General features: G+C 37.1%; 1 protein-coding gene and 1 pseudogene across 1 annotated transcript in view; both read left to right on the top strand.

Annotated features, from left to right (window-relative positions):
• Nucleotides 1–21,722, top strand: part of MAP3K13 (mitogen-activated protein kinase kinase kinase 13) — a 133,046-nt gene that overhangs the window by 4,201 nt on the left and 107,123 nt on the right. The window lies entirely within an intron of this gene.
• LOC132424164 (nucleophosmin pseudogene) lies at nt 6,846–9,810 on the top strand (annotated as a pseudogene).

The following is a 21,722-nucleotide window of genomic DNA, read 5'->3' as shown; positions in this document are numbered from 1 at the left end:
TCCAAGACCAAAACATATAAAAAAGTATATTTTGAAAAGTCTTTCCACCCCAGTCCCCTACCTATTCGGTTCCCGTTCAGGGCCCCCAAATCATTATTATTATTTTTATTCATTTATTATTATTATCAGTATTACTCTATTTTATTATTATCCTTTTCATGTATCTAGAGTTTCTTTATATGTCAAGGAAATATAAAAGTATAAACAGATTCCTACTTCCCTCCTTTTTTATACATACTATTATATATATTCTTAATTTTTTCACATATCTTGAACCTATTTCCATATCAGTACATAGTGAGCATTCTCATTTTAAAATAGCTGCATAGTATTCCATTGTATAGATATAACTTTTTTGACCAGTCATCCAGTAATGGGCATTTTGGTTATTTCCAGTATCTTTCTTTTGCAAACAATGCTGAAGTTCACGATCTTGTGCCTATATCATCTCATATATTCATACAGTATATCTGAATGATTAAATTCACCAGAGTAGAATTGCTGGATCAAAAGGTGTCATAGTTATTGCCTAATTGCGCTCCATAGGGATTGTACCAATTTGTACTCCCCCAGCAATGAACATATAAGAGAGTGCTATCAGACTTGGATTTTTGCCCATCTGATAGCTTAAAAAATGGTTTCAGGACTTCCCTGGTGGCGCAGTGGTTGAGAGTCCGCCTGCCGATGCAGGGGACACGGGTTCGTACCCCGGTCGGGGAGGATCCCACATGCCACGGAGCGGCTGGGCCCGTGAGCCATGGCCGCTGAGCCTGCGGGTCCGGAGCCTGTGCTCCGCAACGGGAGAGGCCACAACAGTGAGAGGCCCGCGTACCGCAAAAAAAAAAAAAAAAAAAAATGGTTTCAGCGTAGTTTTTTTAAGAATTTATAATAAAATTTGTGTTAAGGTTTTAAAAATAGTTTTTAAATTTTAAATTGTGATATAAAAAATAATGTAAAATTTACCATTGCAACCATTTTTAAAAATTTATTTATTTATTTTTGGCTGCATTGGGTCTTCGTTGCTGCACTCAGGCTTTCTCTAGTTGTGGCGAGCAGGCTCTCATTGTGGTGGCTTCTCTTGTTGCAGAGCACGGGCTCTAGGTGCGTGGGCTTCAGTAGTTGTGGCATGCGGCTCAGTAGTTGTGGCTCTCAGGCTCTAGAGCACAGACTCAGTAGTTGTGGCGCACAGGATTAGTTGCGTCGTGGCATGTGGGATCTTCCCGGACCAGGGCTTGCACCCGTGTCCCCTACATTGGCAGGCGGATTCTTAACCACTGCGCCACCAGGGAAGTCCACAACCATTTTTAAAGTGTACAATTCAGTAGTGTTAAGCATTTTAACATTGTTATGAAACAGATCTCCAGAACTTTTTCATCTTGTAAAATTGAAACTCTTTACCTATTACATGACAATTCTCCATTTCCCCCTCCCCCACTTCCTAGCAACCACCATTCTACTTTCTGTTTCTATGAATTTGACTAATATAGATACCTCATATAAGTGAAATCATACAGTTTTTTGTCTTTTTTGTGAGGCTTGTTTCACTTAGGATAAAGTCCTCAAGGTTCATCCATGTTGTAGCATATGACAGGATTTCCTTCCTTTTTAAGGATGAATAATATTCCGTTGTGTTGTAGATATCACATTTTGTTTATCCATTTATCCATCTATAGATATTTGGTTTGCTTCTACCTCTTGGCTACTGTGAATAATGCTGCTATGAACATGAGTATGCGGATAACTCCTTGAGGTTCTGCTTTCAGTTTTTTTTGATAAACCTAGAAGTGGGATTGCTGAATCATATGGTAATTCTATTTTCATTTTTTGAGAAACCACTATGCTGTTTTCATACTGCACCATTTTAGCATAGTTTTAATTTGCATTTCTCTCATTTTGTGTGGGGTTGACATCTTCTCATATTTAAAAGAAACTTGCCTTTTTTTTTTTCTATGAACATTTTGTATCTTTGCCCTTAATGAGATTTTTTTCTATTATTAATTTGAAAATTTTTTTGCTTTTGTGCCTCTGAGTCTTCCAAATTTAGAAGCTAGTAGTCATAAGTACGGGTTTGGAGTAAGACTGCCTAGGTTTGAATTCTAGATCTGTTAATAGATGTGCAATATTGATTGGGCAAGTTGCTGAAAATTTCTGAGCCTTAGTTTTCTTATCTGTAAAATAGGAATATCACTGAGTTGTTATGAAGATTAAATGAGATGATGTATATTATGTGCTTAGTATAGGGCTACTGTGTTAAGGCAAGAAAAGGGGATAAAAGGCCAAGTTTCAGGAAGGAGGCAAAACTGGCGTGATTCACACAGGGAAAGATTGTATACATAGAAAACCCTGTAGAAGCTATAAAAAGCTATTTGAACTAATTAATAAATTTATCCAGGCCATAGGTTATAGTCAATATAAAAAATTTATTTGAAATAATTGGAATAGCTAAAACAATTAGAAACTAAATAAAAATATCACCATTAAAATACCAAATACATAGAAATAAATCTTTGAAAAAAGCACAAGACCTCTCTACTGAGAACTACAAAACATTGCTGAGAAAAATTAAAGATCAAAATTAAAAGTACAGTATATATACAGTTGACCCTTGAACAATGCGAGCATTAGTGGTGCTGATGACCCTCGTGCAGTTGAAAATTTGTAGTAATTTATAGTCTGCCCTCCATATACACAGTTCCTCCCTCTGGGTTCCAAATTTGCAGATTCAACCAACTCAGATCATGTAGTACTGTACAGTGTACTATTGGAAGAAATCTAAGTGGACCCATGCAGTTCAAAGCTGTATTGTTCAAGGGTCAACCATACCATGATCATGGATTATAGAACTCAAAACTGTTGAGATGCCAATTCTCCCTAAATTAATGTATAGATCCAATACAAGCTCTATCAGAATTCTAGCAGGCATTTTTGAAGAAATTTTCAAGCTGATTCTAAAATTTATTCGGAAACGCAATGAATATAGAAGAGCTAAAACAATCTTGAAAAGAAACAGCAAGGTGGAAGATTTATAATATGTGATTTCAAGACTTTAAAGCTACAGTTAATCAAGTATTGCCCTAAGCATAGATAAATAATATCAATGGGACACAACAGTGCGTCCAGAAATCGGTCACACATATAAGGTCAATTGATTTTTGATCAAGGTGGCAAGTAAATTCAATGGGAAAAGGATAGTCTTTTTAAACATGTTGCTGGATCAAATGGATTTTCTTATGGGGGAAAAAAAAGAACCTCCATGTCTTTCTCACTCCATACACAAAAATTAAATAGGCATGGATCATAGATCTAAATATAAAGCTCAGAACCAAGAGCTAGGAAAAACAAAGAAAAATATCTTTGCAATCTTGGAGTATGCAAAGATTTCTTGAGCAGGCACTGAAAGCACTAACCATAAAAGTAAATTAAATACAATTAAATGAACTTACGTTCTTACTGCAAGACTTCTCGGGGCCTTTATTAATGTTTTTAGTAAGAGGATCATGCAGCATTTCTCAGCATGTTTGACCACAGAAGCCTTTTTCATCTGGAGCACTGAACTAAAATACAGGAGTGAATGTGGCATAGAATTTACTTGGAGAAGTGTTGCTTCAGTCCTCTCCTCAAAACATACTATTTTTGAGGGTTGTAATAAGTTAATGATCATTTTCTCCCTCTTTGGTGTGAATTACTGTAATTGCATCCATTTCAACAGAGTGAAGAAAACCCTTCTGCCAAAAGAGCTGTAATAACTCTTCACCCCATAATGACTGGTCAGCCAGCCAACTGTTGCAGTTATTACTACCGGTAGGATTCTGGGATAGTGTCACATTAGATTGAAATTTGCCATAATAAGAGGAATAAAGAGTGACTGAAGATACAAAGCATTTTTGCATTCTGCCTGCTGCTGTTTCCATATACTTGTTTGGCCTGCTCTGCCCTGCTCACTTATTGCCTGGCAAACAAACTCCAAGTTATTAACCCCTTGCTTCTCTCAAATCACTCAACTCCTTTAGTAATTCCAGTTCCTAATTGCTTGAAAGCCTTTTTTTTTTTTGCCCCCTGTGGAATTCCCACTCTCTGACTCACAGTTCACTGTCCTAATCAGATTCCTCTTTCTGCTGTTTCTGCCCATGAACTGATTTTTATGGAATATGGATTGTCACATAAGAAGTAGAAGGACCAAAATAGAAAGTAGAGGGAAATCAAAGCCAAACTTTACTTAAACCAGAATTTGGCTGAAGGCTGTATTCGGAGAAAGAGATCTGAGGAAGAAGTCAAAATAGTATTGTAATGCCAGTAGAAATATATAAAGAAAAGAGAGTTTAAGGAAGTGTCCCTATAATGTTTTTGGATTGTATTTTAAAAATTGATTACTGTAACAGATATTAGTTTCTCCTGAATGTGGAAAGCTAATAGCCAGATAGGGAAATGTTATCTGTGACATCTGAATGTCTTCCAATGACTTCCTCATGTGGAAAGTGAAGTGATAATATCTCACTCTGCCTTCCTCCCAGGACAACAAATACAATCATAACCAGATAATAAAATATACTACTTCGAGCATTAGTCTAGAATTTAAGGAAGAAACTTTGAATGCCATGTTGTGAGATGTGTACCATTGTTTTCATAGCAAAATGATATGATGGATCCTGGTAAAATTCATTTCAAAATACATTTGCAATACAAACTTAGTAGAAACAATTTACACAGGTTGTTCTGCAGACATCAAAGAAATGATGGAACATCTGGAAAGTATAGAACGGCCTTTTTTCTACTTCTCAATAAATGCAACACAAAGTAAACACACCCTTTACAGTACTTTATGACACACCTCATCAAAAAACAGGCAAGAGAGATTACTTAGGCAAATGCTTAGAGGCAGGATTACAACATAGATGACAAAAGAATTTTACATTAGAAATTGAAAACCAATTTTTAGTTTGTATTATAATAGTATAAACAAAAGGGTGAGACATACCTCAGAAGGCATCTAGGGATTGTGAGGTGTCAAATGGAAAGATGTTTACGTAACTCTACTGCTTATTAACCTGGACCTGGGAGCTGAAAGAAACTTGATGTCTTTATAGCAGCCTGATACTTTATTATAATCAGAATGGAAGTTTTAAAAGTTATTGAACCCCACCTCTAGGCTGTCTTTCCATTCTCCTTAACAGCTTTCATAATTTAATAAGATGATGGAGGTGGGGGCACAGTGGCTGCCGAGTGTCTCGGAAACTACAAGCTTTCCTCACTAAAGTTCCCTAAAGTATCTAGGGGATCATAAACCAGGAAACAAACCTCACCAAGAAAGACCATAAAAGGTTACTAATTGAAAACCTGAAAAAGGCTGCCTTGTAATCTCTTACCTGGAAAATGATTAGACAATAAGGTCCATAGGAACAAACATGAAAAACAAAGTGGTTTCTATGGCTGCTTTGAGAAACTGTGAAAGAAAAATAATTTTGCCAGAACTTTTTCCAGTTGAAAGTTTCAAGAATAAACTTTTCAGACAATACTCTTCAGAAATCATATTGGATACACGTTAGCAGCAATAAATACAAATTGGAAATGACCAACATATAAGTGGATATTAACAGTGCTGGTTCACTGAATAAAGCAAAAGAGCAGAAAACATGAGCACCTTACATTCCAGTAGAGAAGTTACCTGCACTCGATAGCAAGACCGTTATGCCCCTCTAATGAATTCTTAAATTTTTATATTTATTTTTTATTTCTAGAATTTCCTTCTGATTCTTTTTTTTATACTTTCCATCTCTGTGGTAAAATTCCTCATTTATTCATGCTCCTTGTTTCTCCTAAATCCTTTAACAGAGGGACTTATTGTGATGGCAATTACAAGAATCCATACATAAGTTAAAATTTGTAGAACTGTACACCACAGGAAGTCAATTTCACTGTGTGTTATTTACAGAAAAAACTATGGCCTATTTAAAGCAAAAATAATAACAATGTACAATAGAGTTAAGAGCATATAAAGAAATAAAATATATGATAACAAGAGCACAAAAGTTGGGATTGAAGTAGTACAAAATAGTATGAGGGAGGTTGTAATAAGTTAAAGTTATATAACATAATCTCTAAAACAGTGGTTCTTAGGACGTAGTCAGCCCAGCAGCATCGGCATCACCTGGGAGCTTGTTAGAGATGAAAGTCTCTGGCTCCACTGCGGACCTGAGTCAGCAGCTCTGGGAGTATGGCTCAACAGTCTTTCTGTGATTCTGATACATGTTAAAATGTAAGAACCATCACTTTAGAGCAAAGGTTGGGAAACTTTTTCTGTAAAGGGTCAGATAATAATATTTTAGGCTTTGTGGTCTCGCAGCGCTGCGTTCTAATAAAGTATTATTTATTCTTTAAAAAAGGCCATAAGCTGGATTTGGTCCATGTGCTGTAGTTGCTGATTTCTACTTTAGAGCAACCATTCACACACACATGCACATGCACATATACACATAAACAGATATAGCTAAAATGCCAGAAAGGAAATAAAAAGTTAAAAAATACAAACAACCCTCTCTATGCACAGTAATGTGGGACCGTAAAAATGATGATGCAAGCTGAAATCATGCAAAGCACTTTTAATATCAATGGAAAAAAATATGATTGTTCTGTGACCTTTAAAATCTTTTTTTTTTTTTTTTTTTTTTTTTTTTTTTGCGGTACGCGGGCCTCTCACTGCTGTGGCTTCTCCCACTGCGGAGCACAGGCTCCGGACGCGCAGGCTCAGCGGCCATGGCTCATGGGCCCAGCCGCTCCGCGGCATGTGGGATCTTCCCAGACCGGGGCACGAACCCATGTCCCCTGCATCGGCAGGCGGACTCTCAACCACTGCACCACCAGGGAAGCCCCTTTAAAATCTTTTTTGTCATAACATTTTTGGCTTTACTGTGGTGTCATGCCATCCTGTGCGGCTGTTCTCCGGAACAGTAGTTATTTATCTGTCCGCTTTCTCTCCCACCTGAGTGCATGCCACCAACCCATGGAAGATTCGATGGAGATGGACATGAGCCCCCTGAGGCCCCAGAACTATCTTTTCGGTTGTGAACCAAAGGCTGACAAAGATTATCACTTTAAGGTGGATAATGATGAAAATGAGCACCAGTTATCTTCAAGAAGAGGGGCTGGCGCAAAGGATGAATTGCCCACTGTTGAAGCAGAAGCGATGAATTATGAAGGCAGTCCAATCAAAGTAACACTGGCAACTTCAAAATTGTCTGTACAGCCAACGATTTCCCTTGGGGGCTTTGAAATAAGACCACCTGTGGTCTTACGGTTGAAGTGTGGTTCAGGTCCCGTGCATATTAGCGGACAGCACTTAGTAGCTGTGGAGGAAGATGCAGAGTCAGAAGATGAAGAGGAGGAGGATGTGACACTCCTAAGTATGTCTGGAAAGCGTTCTGCCCCTGGAAGTGGTAGCAAGTTTCCACAGAAAAAAATAAAACTTGCTGCTGATGAAGATGAAGATGATAATGATGACAATGATGACTTGATGATGAAGAAGCTGAAGAAAAAGCTCCAGTAAAGAAATCTGTACGAGATACTCCAGCCAAAAATGCACAGAAATCAAACCAGAGTGGAAAAGACTCAAAACCATCAATACCAAGATCAAAACGTCAAGAATCCTTCAAAAAACAGGACAAAAACTCCTAAAACACCAAAAGGACCTAGCTCTGTAGAAGACATTAAAGCAAAAATGCAAGCAACTATAGGAAAAGGTGGTCCTCTTCCCAAAGTGGAAGCCAAGTTCATCAATAATGTGAAGAATTGTTTCCAGATGACTGACCAGGAGGCTATTCAAGATCTCTGGCAATGGAGGAGGTCTCTCTAAGAAAATAATTTAAACAGTTTGTTAAAATTTTCCATCTTATTTCATTTCTGTAGCAGTTGACATCTGGCTGTCCTTTTTATAATGCAGAGTGAGAACTTTCCCCGCCACGTCTGATAAATGTTGTCCAGGTTCCATTGCCAAGAATATGTTGTCCAAAATGCCTGTTTAGTTTTTAGAGAGGAAACTCCACCCTTTGCTTGGTTTTAAGTATGTATGGAATGTTATGATAGGACATAGTAGTAGTGATGGTCAGACAAATGGAAATGGTGGGGAGACAAATATATACATGTGAAATAAACCAGTATTTTAATAAAGTAGCACTGCTCTTTCTAAAAAAAAATTTTTTTTTTGGCTGGGGCAGTGGAAGAAGATATTTTGCTTGACTGGAAAGGAGCATTAGGGAACTTTCTAGAGGTCTAGAAGTGTTCTAGATCTTGCTTGGGGTGGTGGTTACATGTGTAGAACTGTTGACATTCATTAAACAGAACACTTGCGATCTATGTATTTCATGTATGTAAATTATATGCCACTCAAAGATTTTTTTAAGGTACAAAATAAAGGTCTGGAATAAAATTTGCAGTTCATGTTAAGTGACATCCTTATTACAGATAAAATAAGGTAAATTATACGGAATGAATTCTTTAGGAAGAAAGATGAGGAAGGCAGTCCAGGCAGAGGAAACATTTGCAACGCTTGGGAAGAGGTATGGGAATGAATGACGTTTGAGAAGCATTGCTTTATGCGATGGGGAGCCATGGAAAGATTTTCATTAAGGGAGTGAAATAATCAGAATGTATTTTAGAAAGATTGCTCCTGTAGGAATTGAAGGGGAAGGAGATTAGAAGCAGGGAGATATATTTGGAAGCTCTTGTTACAGGCCATATAAGAAATGAAAGGAACCTAAGGGAAAGATGTGCGAATCAAGAGTGGGTCAAGGGCTTCCCTGGTGGCACAGTGGTTGGGGGTCCACCTGCCGATGCAGGGGATGCGGGTTCGTGCCCCAGTCCGGGAGGATCCCGCGTGCCGCGGAGCGGCTGGGCCCGTGGGCCATGGCCGCTGGGCCTGCGCGTCCGGAGCCTGTGCTCAGCAGCCCGGGAGGCCGCAGCGGTGAGAGGCCCGCGTACCGCAAAAAAAAAGAGTGGGGCAAAAACTTGAATGATACTTAGATGGAATCAATTGGATTTAGTGACTAGATTTATTAAAATATTAGCAAACATTTGTGAGCAGGCATTGTGCTTTGGGCTGCCATGCCTTATCTCATTTAACCTTTACAGTAACCATCTCAGTAGGTATGGTCATAATTATCACCATCACCAGCACCGCTGTCATTTTCTCCATTATACAGATAATGCTAAGTAACTTGCCCAAGGTTACACAGCTTAAAAGTGCCGGATGCAAAGTTTGTAATGTACAGTTTCTCAGGAATAAATTGTGGGAATTCTTAAGATATTTTATGTCCCAACTTGCTAACACAGTAAGTGGGAAAACAATAACGGAAGACTGATTTCATGACCAAATGTAGAAAAGTCAAGCAAATCATAAAATCAAAAGAAATACAGTCGTCCCATAGTATCCCTATGGGATTGATCCCAGAACCCCTCAAATACCAAAATCCACAGATGCTCAAGTTCCTTATATAAAATGACCTAGTATTTGCATATAACCAAAGCACATCCTCCTGTATACTTTAAATCATCTCTAGATTACTTATAATACCTGACATAATGTAAGTGCTATGCAAATAGTTTTAAATACAATGTAAATGCTATGTAAATAGTTGCTGTTACACTACAAATTTTGCTTTTTGGAATTCTTTTTCAAATATTTTCTATCTACAATGGGTCGAATCCATGGATATGGAACTCATGGATATAGAGAGCCAGCTATACTTGATTTAAATCAAATTCTTGGAACATATAACCTATGCCATATTTTCCAAAGAACAATTCAATAAAATTTCACTTATTTCTTTCTCTATATATTAATTTTCCCCCAAAAAATCTTTAGCAAGAAATATTAAGTTTATTAGTATACATAAGAAAAATATATAAAATTGAAATCATACTGCAATATCATTAAAAGAAATTGACTTTTTCACATAAAATATAAAAAATATTTTTATAAATAGTATAATGTTGAGAAATATTATAAACTGGAGATTAAATTTAATACCATATGAAAAGCCTCCACAGCACTGCTAAGAAAAACTATATTGCATTAAGTTCCTCAAAAAGAAAATATGTAATTGAAATTTACATTTTGTAAATGTACAGTATGTACGTACAATGTATACAATGTATACAATGTATACATACAATGTATTGTATTGTGTTATATAATATATCCTTGTAGCTAAAATTATGCCTATTAGTTTGTACCTCTTAATCCCCTGCCCCTATATTGCCCCACCCCCCTTCCCTCTCCCCACTGGTAACCACTAGTTTGTTCTCTATATCTGTGAGTCTGCTTATTTTTAGTTATATTCACTAGTTTGTTGTATTTTTTAGATTCCAATAATTTGTACCTCCTACTCCCCCACCCCTATACGGCTCCTCCCTCCCTCCCCACTGGTAACCACTGGTTTGTTCTCTATATCTGTGTCCGCTTCTTTTTTGTTATATTCACTAGTTTGTTGTATTTTTTAGATTCCACGTATAAGTGATATCCTAGAGTGTTTGTCTTTCTCTGTTTGACTTATTTCACTTAGCATAATGCCCTCCAAGTCCATCCATGTTGCTGCAAATGGCAAAATTTCATTATTTTTTTGATGTAGTATTTCATTGTATATATGTACCATATCTTCTTTATCTATTCATCTATTTATGGACACTTAGGATGTTTCCGTATCTTGGCAATTATAAATTATGCTGCTATGAACATTGGGATGTATTGTATCTTTTTGAATTAGTGTGTTTTCTTTTTTTAGATACATACCCAGGAGTGGAATTGCTGAGTCATATGGTAGTTCTAGTTTTAGTCTTTTGAGAAACCTCCATACTGTTTTCCACAGTGGCTGCACCAATTTACAGTCCCACCAACAGTGTATGAGGGTTCCCTTTTCTCCACATCCTCACCAACATTTGTTATTTGTGCTCCTTCTGATGATAGCCATTCTGACAGATGTGAGGTGACATCTTATTGTGGTTTTGATTTGCATTTCCCTGATGATTAGCAATGTTGAGCATCTTTTCATGTGCCTGCTTGCCATATGCATTTCCTCTTTGGAAAAATGTCTATTCAGTTCTTCTGCCCATTTTTAATCTGGTTGTTTGTTTTTTTGATGTTGAGTTGTATAAGCTGTTTATATATGTTGGATATTAATCCCTTATTGGTCATATCATTTGCAAATATTTACTTCTATTCACTAGGTTGTCTTTTTGTTTGGTTGATGGTTTATTAATAGAATTTTTTCAAATTTATTTATTTTGTTTATTTTGGCTGTGTTGGCTGTGTTGGGTCTTTGTTGCTGCATGCAGGCTTTGTCTAGTTATGGCGAGCGGGGTCTACTCTTTGTTGCGGTGTGCGGGCTTCTCATTGCAGTCGCTTCTCATTGCGGAGCATGGGCTCTAGGCACGCGGGCTTCAGTAGTTGTGGCACGCGGGTTCAGTAGTTGTGGCTCGCAGGCTTAGGTGCTCCGCGGCATGTGGGATCTTCCCAGACCAGGGCTCAAACCAGTGTCCCCTGCATTGGCAGGCGGATTCTTAACCACTGCGCCACCAGGGAAGCCCCCTTAATAGAATTTTTTGAGCAGTTTTATGTTTATAGAGAAATGAGCAGAAAGTACCAAGAGTTTCCCATAAACTTTTTCACCTCTACTCCCACCCCAAGTCTTCCCTATTATTAATATCTTGCATGTAGTGTGGTACATTTGTTACAATTGATGAGCCAAAGTTGATACATTATTATTCACTAAAGTCCATAGTTTACATTAGGGTTCATCTTTGTGTTGCAGATTCTATGGGTTTTAAAAAATGTATAATGACAGGTATTTACCATTACAGTATCATGCAGAATATTTTCACTGTGCTCCATCTCTTCATCCCTCCCTCTTTCCCTCTTCCAAATTCCTGGATTTCTTTTACTGTCTCCATAGTTTTGCCTTTTTCCAGAATGGTTGGAATCATATGTATGTAACCTTTCAGATTGGCTTCTGTCACTTAGCACAATTTGTTTTTTCCTTTCCGTTTTCCATCATCAGTCTCACTTGCGTATTAACAGTTTTACTAATATTTTTTTAATTAGCTGTAGGCTTTATTAATTTTCTCTTTTGTTGTTTTTTATTTCATTGGTCTCTATTCTTATCTTTATTATTTTCTCTTCTTTCTTTAGGTTTAGTTCTACTTTTTGTAATTCTTACTTTAGGTTTAGTCTGCTCTTTTTTTTTTTTTTTTTTTTTTGCTTTTTATTTTATATTGGAGCATAGTTGATTAACAATGTTTTGTTAGTTTCAGGTGTACAGCAAAGTGATTCAGTTGTACATATACATGTATCTATTCTTTTTCAAATTCTTTTCCCATTTAGATTATTACCAAATATTGAGCAGCATTCCCTGTGTTGTACAGTAGGTCCTTGTTCGTTGTCTATTTTAAATATAGCAATGTGCTCTGTTTTTTCTAGCTTTTTTGGTGGAAACAAGATCAAGATTATTACTTCAAAATCCTTCTTCTTCTCTAAAACACACATTTAAAGCTATAAAATTTCCTCTAAGCACTGTTTTCTTTGTATCTTGCACATTGTGGCATGTTGGGCTTGTTTCATTTTCATTTAGTTTGAAATCTTTTCTAATTTTCCTTGTGATTTGTTTTTTCACCCATGGGTTATTAGAGGTGTATTTTTAGTATCCAGATATTACAGGGATTTTTTTATTGCAGTAGAGTTGATTTACAATATTATATTAATTTCAGGTGTACAACATAGTCATTCAATATTTTTATAGATTATACTCCATTTAAAGTTATTACAAAATAATGGATATACTTTCTTCTGCTGTACAGTGTATCCTTGTTCCTTGTCTATTTTGTACATAGTAGTTTGTATCTCTTAATCCTATACCCTTTCTTGCTCCCACTTCCTCTCCTCACTGGCAACCACTAGTTTGTTCTCTATATCTGTAAGTCTGTTTGTTTTGCTGTATACATTTGTTTGTTTTATTTTTTAGATTCCATATATAAGTGATAACATAGAGTATTTGTCTTTCTGTAACTTATTTCACTAAGCATAATACTCTCTGGGTCCATCTATCTTTTTGCAAATGGCAGAATTCCATTCTTTTTTATGACTGAGTAATATTCCATTGTGTATATATACCACATCTTTATCCATTCATCTGTTGAAGGACACTTAGGTTGCTTCCATATCTTGGCTAATAATGCTGCTATGAACATTGGGGTGCATGTATCTTTTCAAATTAGTTTTTATTTTTTTTCATATACATACCCAGGAGTGGAATTGCTGGCTCATGTGGCAGTTCTATTTTTAGTTTTTTGAGGAACCTCCATACTGTTTTCCATAGTGGCTGCACCAATTTACAATCCCACCAACAGTGTACAAGGGTTCCCTTTTCTGTGTATCCTCATCAACACTTGTTATTTGTGGTCTTTTTGACGATTCTGACAGGTGTGAGGTGAACAGGGATTTTTTAAAAAGGTATCTTATCGATATATAAAAATACTTATCTTACTGATGTCTAATTTAATTTGTATATGGTCAGTGAACATACTCTTTAAGATTTCAGTCTGGAAATTTATTTATTTATTAAAATTTATTTATTTATTTATTTGGCTGCTCCGGGTCTTAGTTGCAGCACTCGGGATCTTTGTTGCCACGTGCAGGATCTTTGTTGTGGCACGTGGGATCTTTAGTTGCAGCATGTGGGATCTTTAGTTGCAACATGCAGGCTCTTAATTGTGGCATGTGGGATCTAGTTCCCTGACCAGGGGTTGAACCTGGGCCCCCTGCATTGGGAACACAGAGTCTCAAACGCTGGACCACCAGGGAAGTCCCTGGAAATTTATTGAGAAACATTTTAAGGCCCAGAATAAGGTCTATATTGGTGCAACTATCTTTGCACTTATGTATTCTGCGGCTGCTAAGTGCAATGTTCCATGAGTGTCAATTAGAGCAAGATGGTTGATAGTTTTGTTTAAGTCTATCTGCTTATGGATTTCTTTTGTCTACTTCCATTACTACCTATTATTGAGAAAGGGGTGTTAAAATCGCTATGATTGTAGACTTATCTATTTCTGTAGTTCTGTCATCCCATACTTTGAAGCTCTGTTGTTGATTTTGTCCATATTTAGGATTATTTTGTCTTCTTGATTAAGTGGCCCTTTTATTATTATTAAATCTCCCTCTCTATCTCTGCTAATGCTCTTTGTTTTGAAGTCTGTTTTGTCTGGTAAAACAGTCACACCAGCTTTTTTATGCTTAGTATTTGAATGGTATATCATTCCTTCCTCCTTTTATTTTCAAATTGTCTGTCTTTTTTATATATGAGTTGTGTTTCTTAGAAATAGCATATAATCAGATCTTGCTTTTTTTAATCCAGTCTCAGTCTTTACCTTCTAGTCCATCTACATTTAATGTAGTTATTGATATGTTTGTACTTAGGTGTACTTTGTTTTTTGTTTTCTGTTTATCCCTTCTGGGGTTTTTTGTTCCTTATTTCTTCCTTTGATTGATCAATTGACTTTAGTTTAATCAAATGTTTTGTAGTATTCTATTTCAATTCATCTAATGACTGCTTAGCTGTATCTTTTTAAAATTTTTTAGTACTTGGCTGTAGCCATTTTACTGTGTATCCTTAAATGATCACATTCTACATATTAACATGATATCATTTCTTATAGAATGTAAAATCTGTGTATATAAAATATGACAATAGGAACATAAAAGATGGGATGTAATAGAACATGCTTTAGGGTAACATAAGGGATACTTGCAGTGTTGAAACTGTTCAGTATTTTAACTGTAGTGGTGGACATATAAACCTACACAGATGATAAAATTGTATAGAATGTAATGCACACTCACACAAACACATACACACACAAATGAATACAAATAAAATGGGGGAAATCTGAGTAAGATCAGTGGATTATGTCAATATCACTATCCTGTTTGTGATATCATACTATAATTTTACATAACGTTAACGTTGGGGAAAACCGGACAAAGTTTACAAGGGATTGCTCTGTATTATTTCTTCTAACTGTATGTGAATCTACAATTATCTCAATAAAAATTTCAATTTAAAAACTGTTCTTGCTATAAGGCAACCAAACTTTATTGCTTAAAGTAATGAGCCTTCAAGTATCAAGAAAGAAAAAAGTTAGAGAAAGGATATTTCTACTTTGATTCATAATATATAAAACTAGAATATTCAACACTGCTTCGCAGTTCACATTGCCTGGTTGGTGGAGAGTGGTAGAAGGGATTCAGAACAGTACTCATCAACTTGCCTGCCCTTATGTGTTCCAGATGCGGGCCAGCTGTGCACCCACAGTCCTTTATTGCCATGGCTCGGGCCTAGAGAGACTTTAATAAAAGTAATTATTGAAATAACAAATCTAGCCTCCTGTGTTCAGGAAGGACTGTGTTACAATTGTCCTAGCCCAAAGAGATTTTATCCTGCATTTAAGAATTTACAAGAAGAAAATCCTGTAACTTTGTTCAATCAACAAATGTTTCTTGAATACTTTCCGTTTATCGAAGTACTCTGCTAGTTGCTGAAGACACAGGAATGAAAATGACAGTTACTGATATCAAGCAGCTTAGGGTTTAGTGTAGAATACAAACTTATATACTAGTCATTACAATACAGATGTGTTAGAAATATGCAAAGGGTGCTGTGGAAACACGTCCAACAGATCCAGGGGTGTCATCAAGGGATTCTGAAGGGATAATCTTAAAGGTTAAGTAGAAGCAAGGAAGAGGTGACAGGGCACTCTAGGGAGAGCAACAGCAAGATCATATAGCCTAGTAGGTTAGGAGAACGAGCCATTCACTCTGACTAGAGCCTAGAGCTAGGAGTGGCAGGAAGTGAGGACAGAGAACTTGGTAGGGGCACTATTGTGTGTAGGGGGGGTGTTGAATAGTGTTCCTCTAGAATCCATATTCACCTAGAACCTCAGAATGTGACCTTATTTGGAAATAGACTCTTTGTAGTTATGATTATTTAAGTTAATACGAGGTTGTTCTGGGTAGGATGGGCCCTAAATCCAATGAGTGGTACCCTTATAAGAAGAGGAGAGGACACACAGAGAGAGAAGGGGCCATTTGAAGACAGAGGTAGAGATTGGAGTGAAACAACTACAAGCCAAGGAACACCAAGGATTGCTGGGAGCCACCAGAAGTTAGGAAGAGGAAAGATTCTCCCTAGAGCCTTCAGAGGGAGCATGGCCCCACTGATACCTTGATTTTAGACTTCTAGTCTCAAGAACTGTGAGGGAATAAATTTCTGTTGCTTTAAGCCACCCAGTTTGTATAATTTGTAACAGCAGACCTAAGAAACGAATGCAATATTTAACCCATATTCTGCTTACTATGTGTTAAGCCCATTGTGATGGTTTTAAAATACATCCAGAAATTCTTTATTCCTCCCTTCAAGAGATAGAGCCTAATTCCTCTCCCCTGGAGTGTGAGCTGGACCCTAATGACTTGCTTCTAATGAATGAATAAAGGGAAAATGAGGGCATGCAGCTTTGAGACCAGGTCAGGGGTTAGCGAACTTTACTATATGGGCTGGACGCCTATTTTTATAAATCAAGTTGTATCGGAACATATCGTCCCCATTTGTTTACATATTGTATGTAGCTGACTTTGCAATGAAACAACTGAGGTAAGTAGTTACAATACTCTATGGCATGCAAGCCTAAAATATTTATTATTTAGCCCTTCAAGAAAGTTTACGACAATGAGTTATCACCTCACGCTGGTCAGAATGGCCATTATCAAAAAATCTAGAAACAATAAATGCTGGAAAGGGTGTGGTGAAAAGGGAAACGTCCTGCACTGTTGGTAAATTGATAAACCACTATGGAAAACAGTATGCAGGTTCCTTAAAAAACTAAAAATAGAACTACCATATGACCCAGCAATCCCACTACTGGGCATATACCCTGAGAAAACCATAATTCAAAGAGTCATGTACCACAATGTTCATTGCAGCACTATTTACAATAGCCAGGACATGGAAGAAACCTAAGTGTCCACTGACAGATGAATGGATAAAGAAGATGTGGCACATATATACAAAAGAACATTACTCAGCCATAAAAAGAGATGAAACTGAGTTATTGGTAGTGAGGTGGATGGACCTAGAGTCTGTCATACAGAGTGAAGTAAGTCAGAAAGAGAAAAACAAATACCGTATGCTAATGCATATATATGGAATCTAAAAAAAAAAAAAAAAGGTACTGATGAACTAGTTGCAGGGCAGGAATAAAGAGGTAGACATAGAAAATGGACTTGAAGACATGGGGTGGGAGGGCAAAGCTGGGGCGAAGTGAGAGTAGCATCGACATATATACACTACCGAATGTAAAATAGTTGGCTGGTGGGAAGCAGCTGCATAGCACAGGGAGATCGGCTCAGTGCTTTGCAATGACCTAGAAGGGTAGGATAGGGAGGATGGGAGGGAGGCTCAAGAGGGAGGGGATATGGGTACATGTGTATGTATATGGCTGATTTGCTTTGTTGTGCAACAGAAACTAACACAGTATTCTGAAGTAATGATACTCCAATAAAGATCTATTAAAAAAAAGTTTGCTAATCCCTGAACTCGGGCATAAAAAGCACTGCAGCTTTTTCCTTGCTCTTGATTAACTTTCTTTGGGGGAAGCCAGCTGCCTTGTCATGAGGACAGTCAGAAATTCCTGTTTTCAAGGAATTGAGGGCCCCTGCAAACAACTATGTGAGTGAACAGTCTTGGAAGTACAATTGACCCTTGAACAATGTAGGGAGATTTGGGGGACCAACCCTCTGCTCAGTTAAAAATCCACGTATAACTTACAGGTGGCCCTCTTTAGTCATGGGTCTTCCATATCTACAGTTCCACATCCAGATACTCAAGCAACCGCAGATCATGTATTACTGTAATATTTTTAAAAGCCACATGCAATTTTTTAAAAGCCACATGTAAGTGGACCCGCACAGTTCAAACCTGTGCTGTCCAGGGGTCAACTTTAGTTCCTCAAGCCCCAGGCAAGCTTTCAGATGACTGCATCCCAGTCAACAGCTTGACTGAAACTTCCTGAGAGACCCTGAGCTGGAACCACCCACCTAAGCTGCTCCCAGATTCCTGACCTTCAGAAACTATGTGAAATAATAAAGGTTTGTTGTTTTAAGCTGCTAGATTTTGGGCAATTTGTTATGCTTCAATACATAACCAATTCACTCATCCTCCCCTTCTGCAGTTTTCCATGCTGCCTACAAGCTGCTCTCCGTGCCTTATCTATTCCTCTGGCTTTGCTATTTTAGAAACACTGGGAAATAAGATCTTTATATAAAGAAACTCCCAGATGACACAGATAAGACTTAGGAAACAAAGGATATTGGAAGGGGGGGGGCTGTATCTTTTATACTTTTCATAATTCTCCTTACTAACTAATATAGCACTGTGTATGATTATTGCTGCTGAATGTGACTGTCACTAACAAAGTGTTAGGCTTGTAAACCATGCTTATTTGAGTTTGCTCTATTATGTTACTATTATTTATATAAAACGGAGTATTCAAGTATGCCATTATAATCTTTATTGGGTGTACCTCAAGAGTTTTAGTTGCTTTCTATATTAACCAAGTTGTCTCTAGTCAGGATGGTGTTGAATTCTGTGGGTGTATTAGTTTTCTATTGATGCATCACAATATTATCTTAGTGGCTTAAAACAACACACATTTATTATCTCAGTTTCTGTGGGTCAGGACTTTGAACATGGCCTAGTTGGGCCTTCTGCTTAGGGTCTTACAAGTCTTCAATCAAGGTGTTGGCCAGGGTTGGATTCTCATCTGGAAACTTGACTGGGGAGCTCGTGTAGTTACTGACAGCATTCAGTTCCTTGTGGTTGTAGGACTGAGAGCTTCAGCTTTTTGTTTTGGGGTTGGGTTTTTTTGTTTGTTTGGTTTTTGGTTTTTGGTTTTTTTGGTCACTATTACCTATTGGATAGAGGTGTCCCTCAGCTTATAGAGACCACCCGTACTTCTTTGCCATGTGGGGTTCCCCAACATGGCCATTTTCCTTCCTCTCAGCTAGCAAGGGAGAAACTCCAGCAAGACAAGGAGTGTATGGTGTTAGGGAATATCCTAATTTCATTCTTTTACAGGTAGCTGTCCAGTTTTCCCAGCACCACTTATTAAAGAGGCTGTCTTTTCTCCATTGTATATTCTTGCCTCCTTTATCAAAGATAAGGTGACCATATGTGCATGGGTTTATCTCTGGTCTTTCTATCCTGTTCCATTGATCTATATTTCTATTTTTGTGCCAGTACTATCTTGATTACTGTAGCTTTGTAGTATAGTCTGAAGTCAGGGAGCCTGATTCTCCAGCTCCGTTTTTCTTTCTCAAGATTGCTTTGGCTATTCAGGTCTTTTGTGTTTCCATAAAAATTGTGAAATTTTTTGTTCTAGTTCTGTGAAAAATGGCATTGGCAGTTTGATAGGGATTGAATCGAATCTGTAGATTGCTTTAGGTAGTATAGTCATTTTCACAATGTTGATTCTTCCAATCCAAGAACATGGTATATCTCTCCATCTGTTTGTATCATCTTTATTTTCTTTGATCAGTGTCATAGTTTTCTGCATACAGGTCTTTTGTCCCCTTAGGTAGGTTTATTCCTAGGTATTTTATTCTTTTTGTTGCAATGGTAAATGGGAATGTTTCCTTAATTTCTCTTTCAGAGTTTTCATCATTAGTGTACAGGAATGCAAGAGATTTCTGTGCATTAATTTTGTATCCTGCTACTTTACCAAATTCATTGATTAGCTCTAGTAGTTTTCTGGTAGCATCTTTAGGATTCTCTATGTATAGTATCATGTCATCTGCAAACAGTGAGTTTTACTTCTTTTCCGATTTGGATTCCTTTTATTTCTTTTTCTTCTCTGATTGCTGTGGCTAAAACTTCCAAAACTATGTTGAATAATAGTGGTGAGAGTGGGCAGCCTTGTTTTGTTCCTGATCTTAGTGGAAATGCTTACAGTTTTTCACCATTGAGAATGATGCTTGCTGTGGGTTTGTCATATATGGCCTTTATTATGTTGAGGTAAGTTCCCTCTATGCCTGCTTTATGGAGAGTTTTTATCATAAATAGGTGTTGAATTTTGTCAGAAGCTTTTTCTGCATCTATTGAGATGATCATATGGTTTTTCTCCTTCAATTTGTTAATATGGTATATCACATTGATTGATTTGCATATACTGAAGAATCCTTGCATTCCTGGGATAAACCCCAGTTGATCCTGGTGTATGATCCTTTTAATGTGCTGTTGGATTCTGTTTGCTAGTATTTTGTTGAGGATTTTTGCATCTATGTTCATCAGTGATATTGGCCTGTAGTTTTCTTTCTTTGCGACATCTTTGTCTGGTTTTGGTATCAGGGTGATGGTGGCCTCGTAGAATGAGTTTGGGAGTGTTCCTCCCTCTGCTATATTTTTGAAGAGTTTGAGAAGGTTAGGTGTTAGCTCTTCTCTAAATGTTTGATAGAATTCGCCTGTGAAGCCATCTGGTCCTGGGCTTTTGTTTGTTGGAAGATTCTTAATCAGTGTTTCAGTTTCAGTACATATGATCGGTCTGTTTCTATTTTATATTTCTTCCTGATTCAGTCTCAGAAGGGTGTGCTTTTCTAAGAATTTGTCCATTTCTTCCAGGTTGTCCATTTTATTGGCATATAGTTGCTTGTAGTAATCTCTCATGATCCTTTGTATTTCTGCAGTGTCAGTGGTTACTTCTCCTTTTTCATTTCTAATTCTGTTGATTTGAATCTTCTCCCTTTTTTCCTTATGCGTCTGGCTAGTGGTTTATCAATTTTGTTTGTCTTCTCAAAGAAGCAGCTTTTAGTTTTATTGATCTTTGCTATCATTTCCTTCATTTCTTTTTCATTTATTTCTAATCTGATCTTTATGATTTCTTTCCTTCTGCTGACTTTGGAGGTTTCTTTGTTCTTCTTTCTCTAATTGCTTTAGGTGTAAAGTTAGGTTGTTTATTTGAGATTTTTCTTGTTTCTTGAGGTAGGATTGTATTGCTATAAACTTCCCTCTTAGAACTGCTTTTACTGCATCCCACAGGTTTTGGATCATCGTGTTTTCACTGTCATTTGTCTCTAGGTATTTTCTGATTTCCTCTTTGATTTCTTCAGTGGTCTCTTGGTTATTTAGTAGTGTATTGTTTAGCCTCCATGTGTTTGTATTTTTTACAGTTTTTTTTGTCCTGTAATTGATATCTAGTCTTATAGTGTTGTGGTCAGAAAAGATAGTTGATATGATTTCAATTTTCTTAAATTTATGAAAGCTTGATTTGTGACCCAAGATGTGATCTATCCTGGAGAATGTTCCATGCACACTTGATAAGAAAGTGTAATCTGTTGTTTTTGGATGGAATGTCCTATAAATATCAATTAAGTCCATCTTGTTTAATGTATCGTTTAAAGCTTGTGTTTTCTTATTTATTTTCATTTTGGGTGATCTGTCCATTGGTAAAAGTGGGGTGTTAAAGTCCCCTACTATTATTGTGTTACTGTTCATTTCCCCTTTTATGGCTGTTAGCATTTGCCTGATGTATTGAGGTGCTCCTATGTTGGGTGCATAAATATTTACAATTGTTATATCTTCTTCTTGGATTGATCCCTTGATCATTATGTAGTGTAATTCTTTGTCTCCTGTAATAGT

Source organism: Delphinus delphis, chromosome 4, assembly GCF_949987515.2.
Source record: "Delphinus delphis chromosome 4, mDelDel1.2, whole genome shotgun sequence".
Taxonomy (NCBI): domain Eukaryota; kingdom Metazoa; phylum Chordata; class Mammalia; order Artiodactyla; family Delphinidae; genus Delphinus; species Delphinus delphis.
This window is presented reverse-complemented; position numbering and strand designations above follow the sequence as displayed.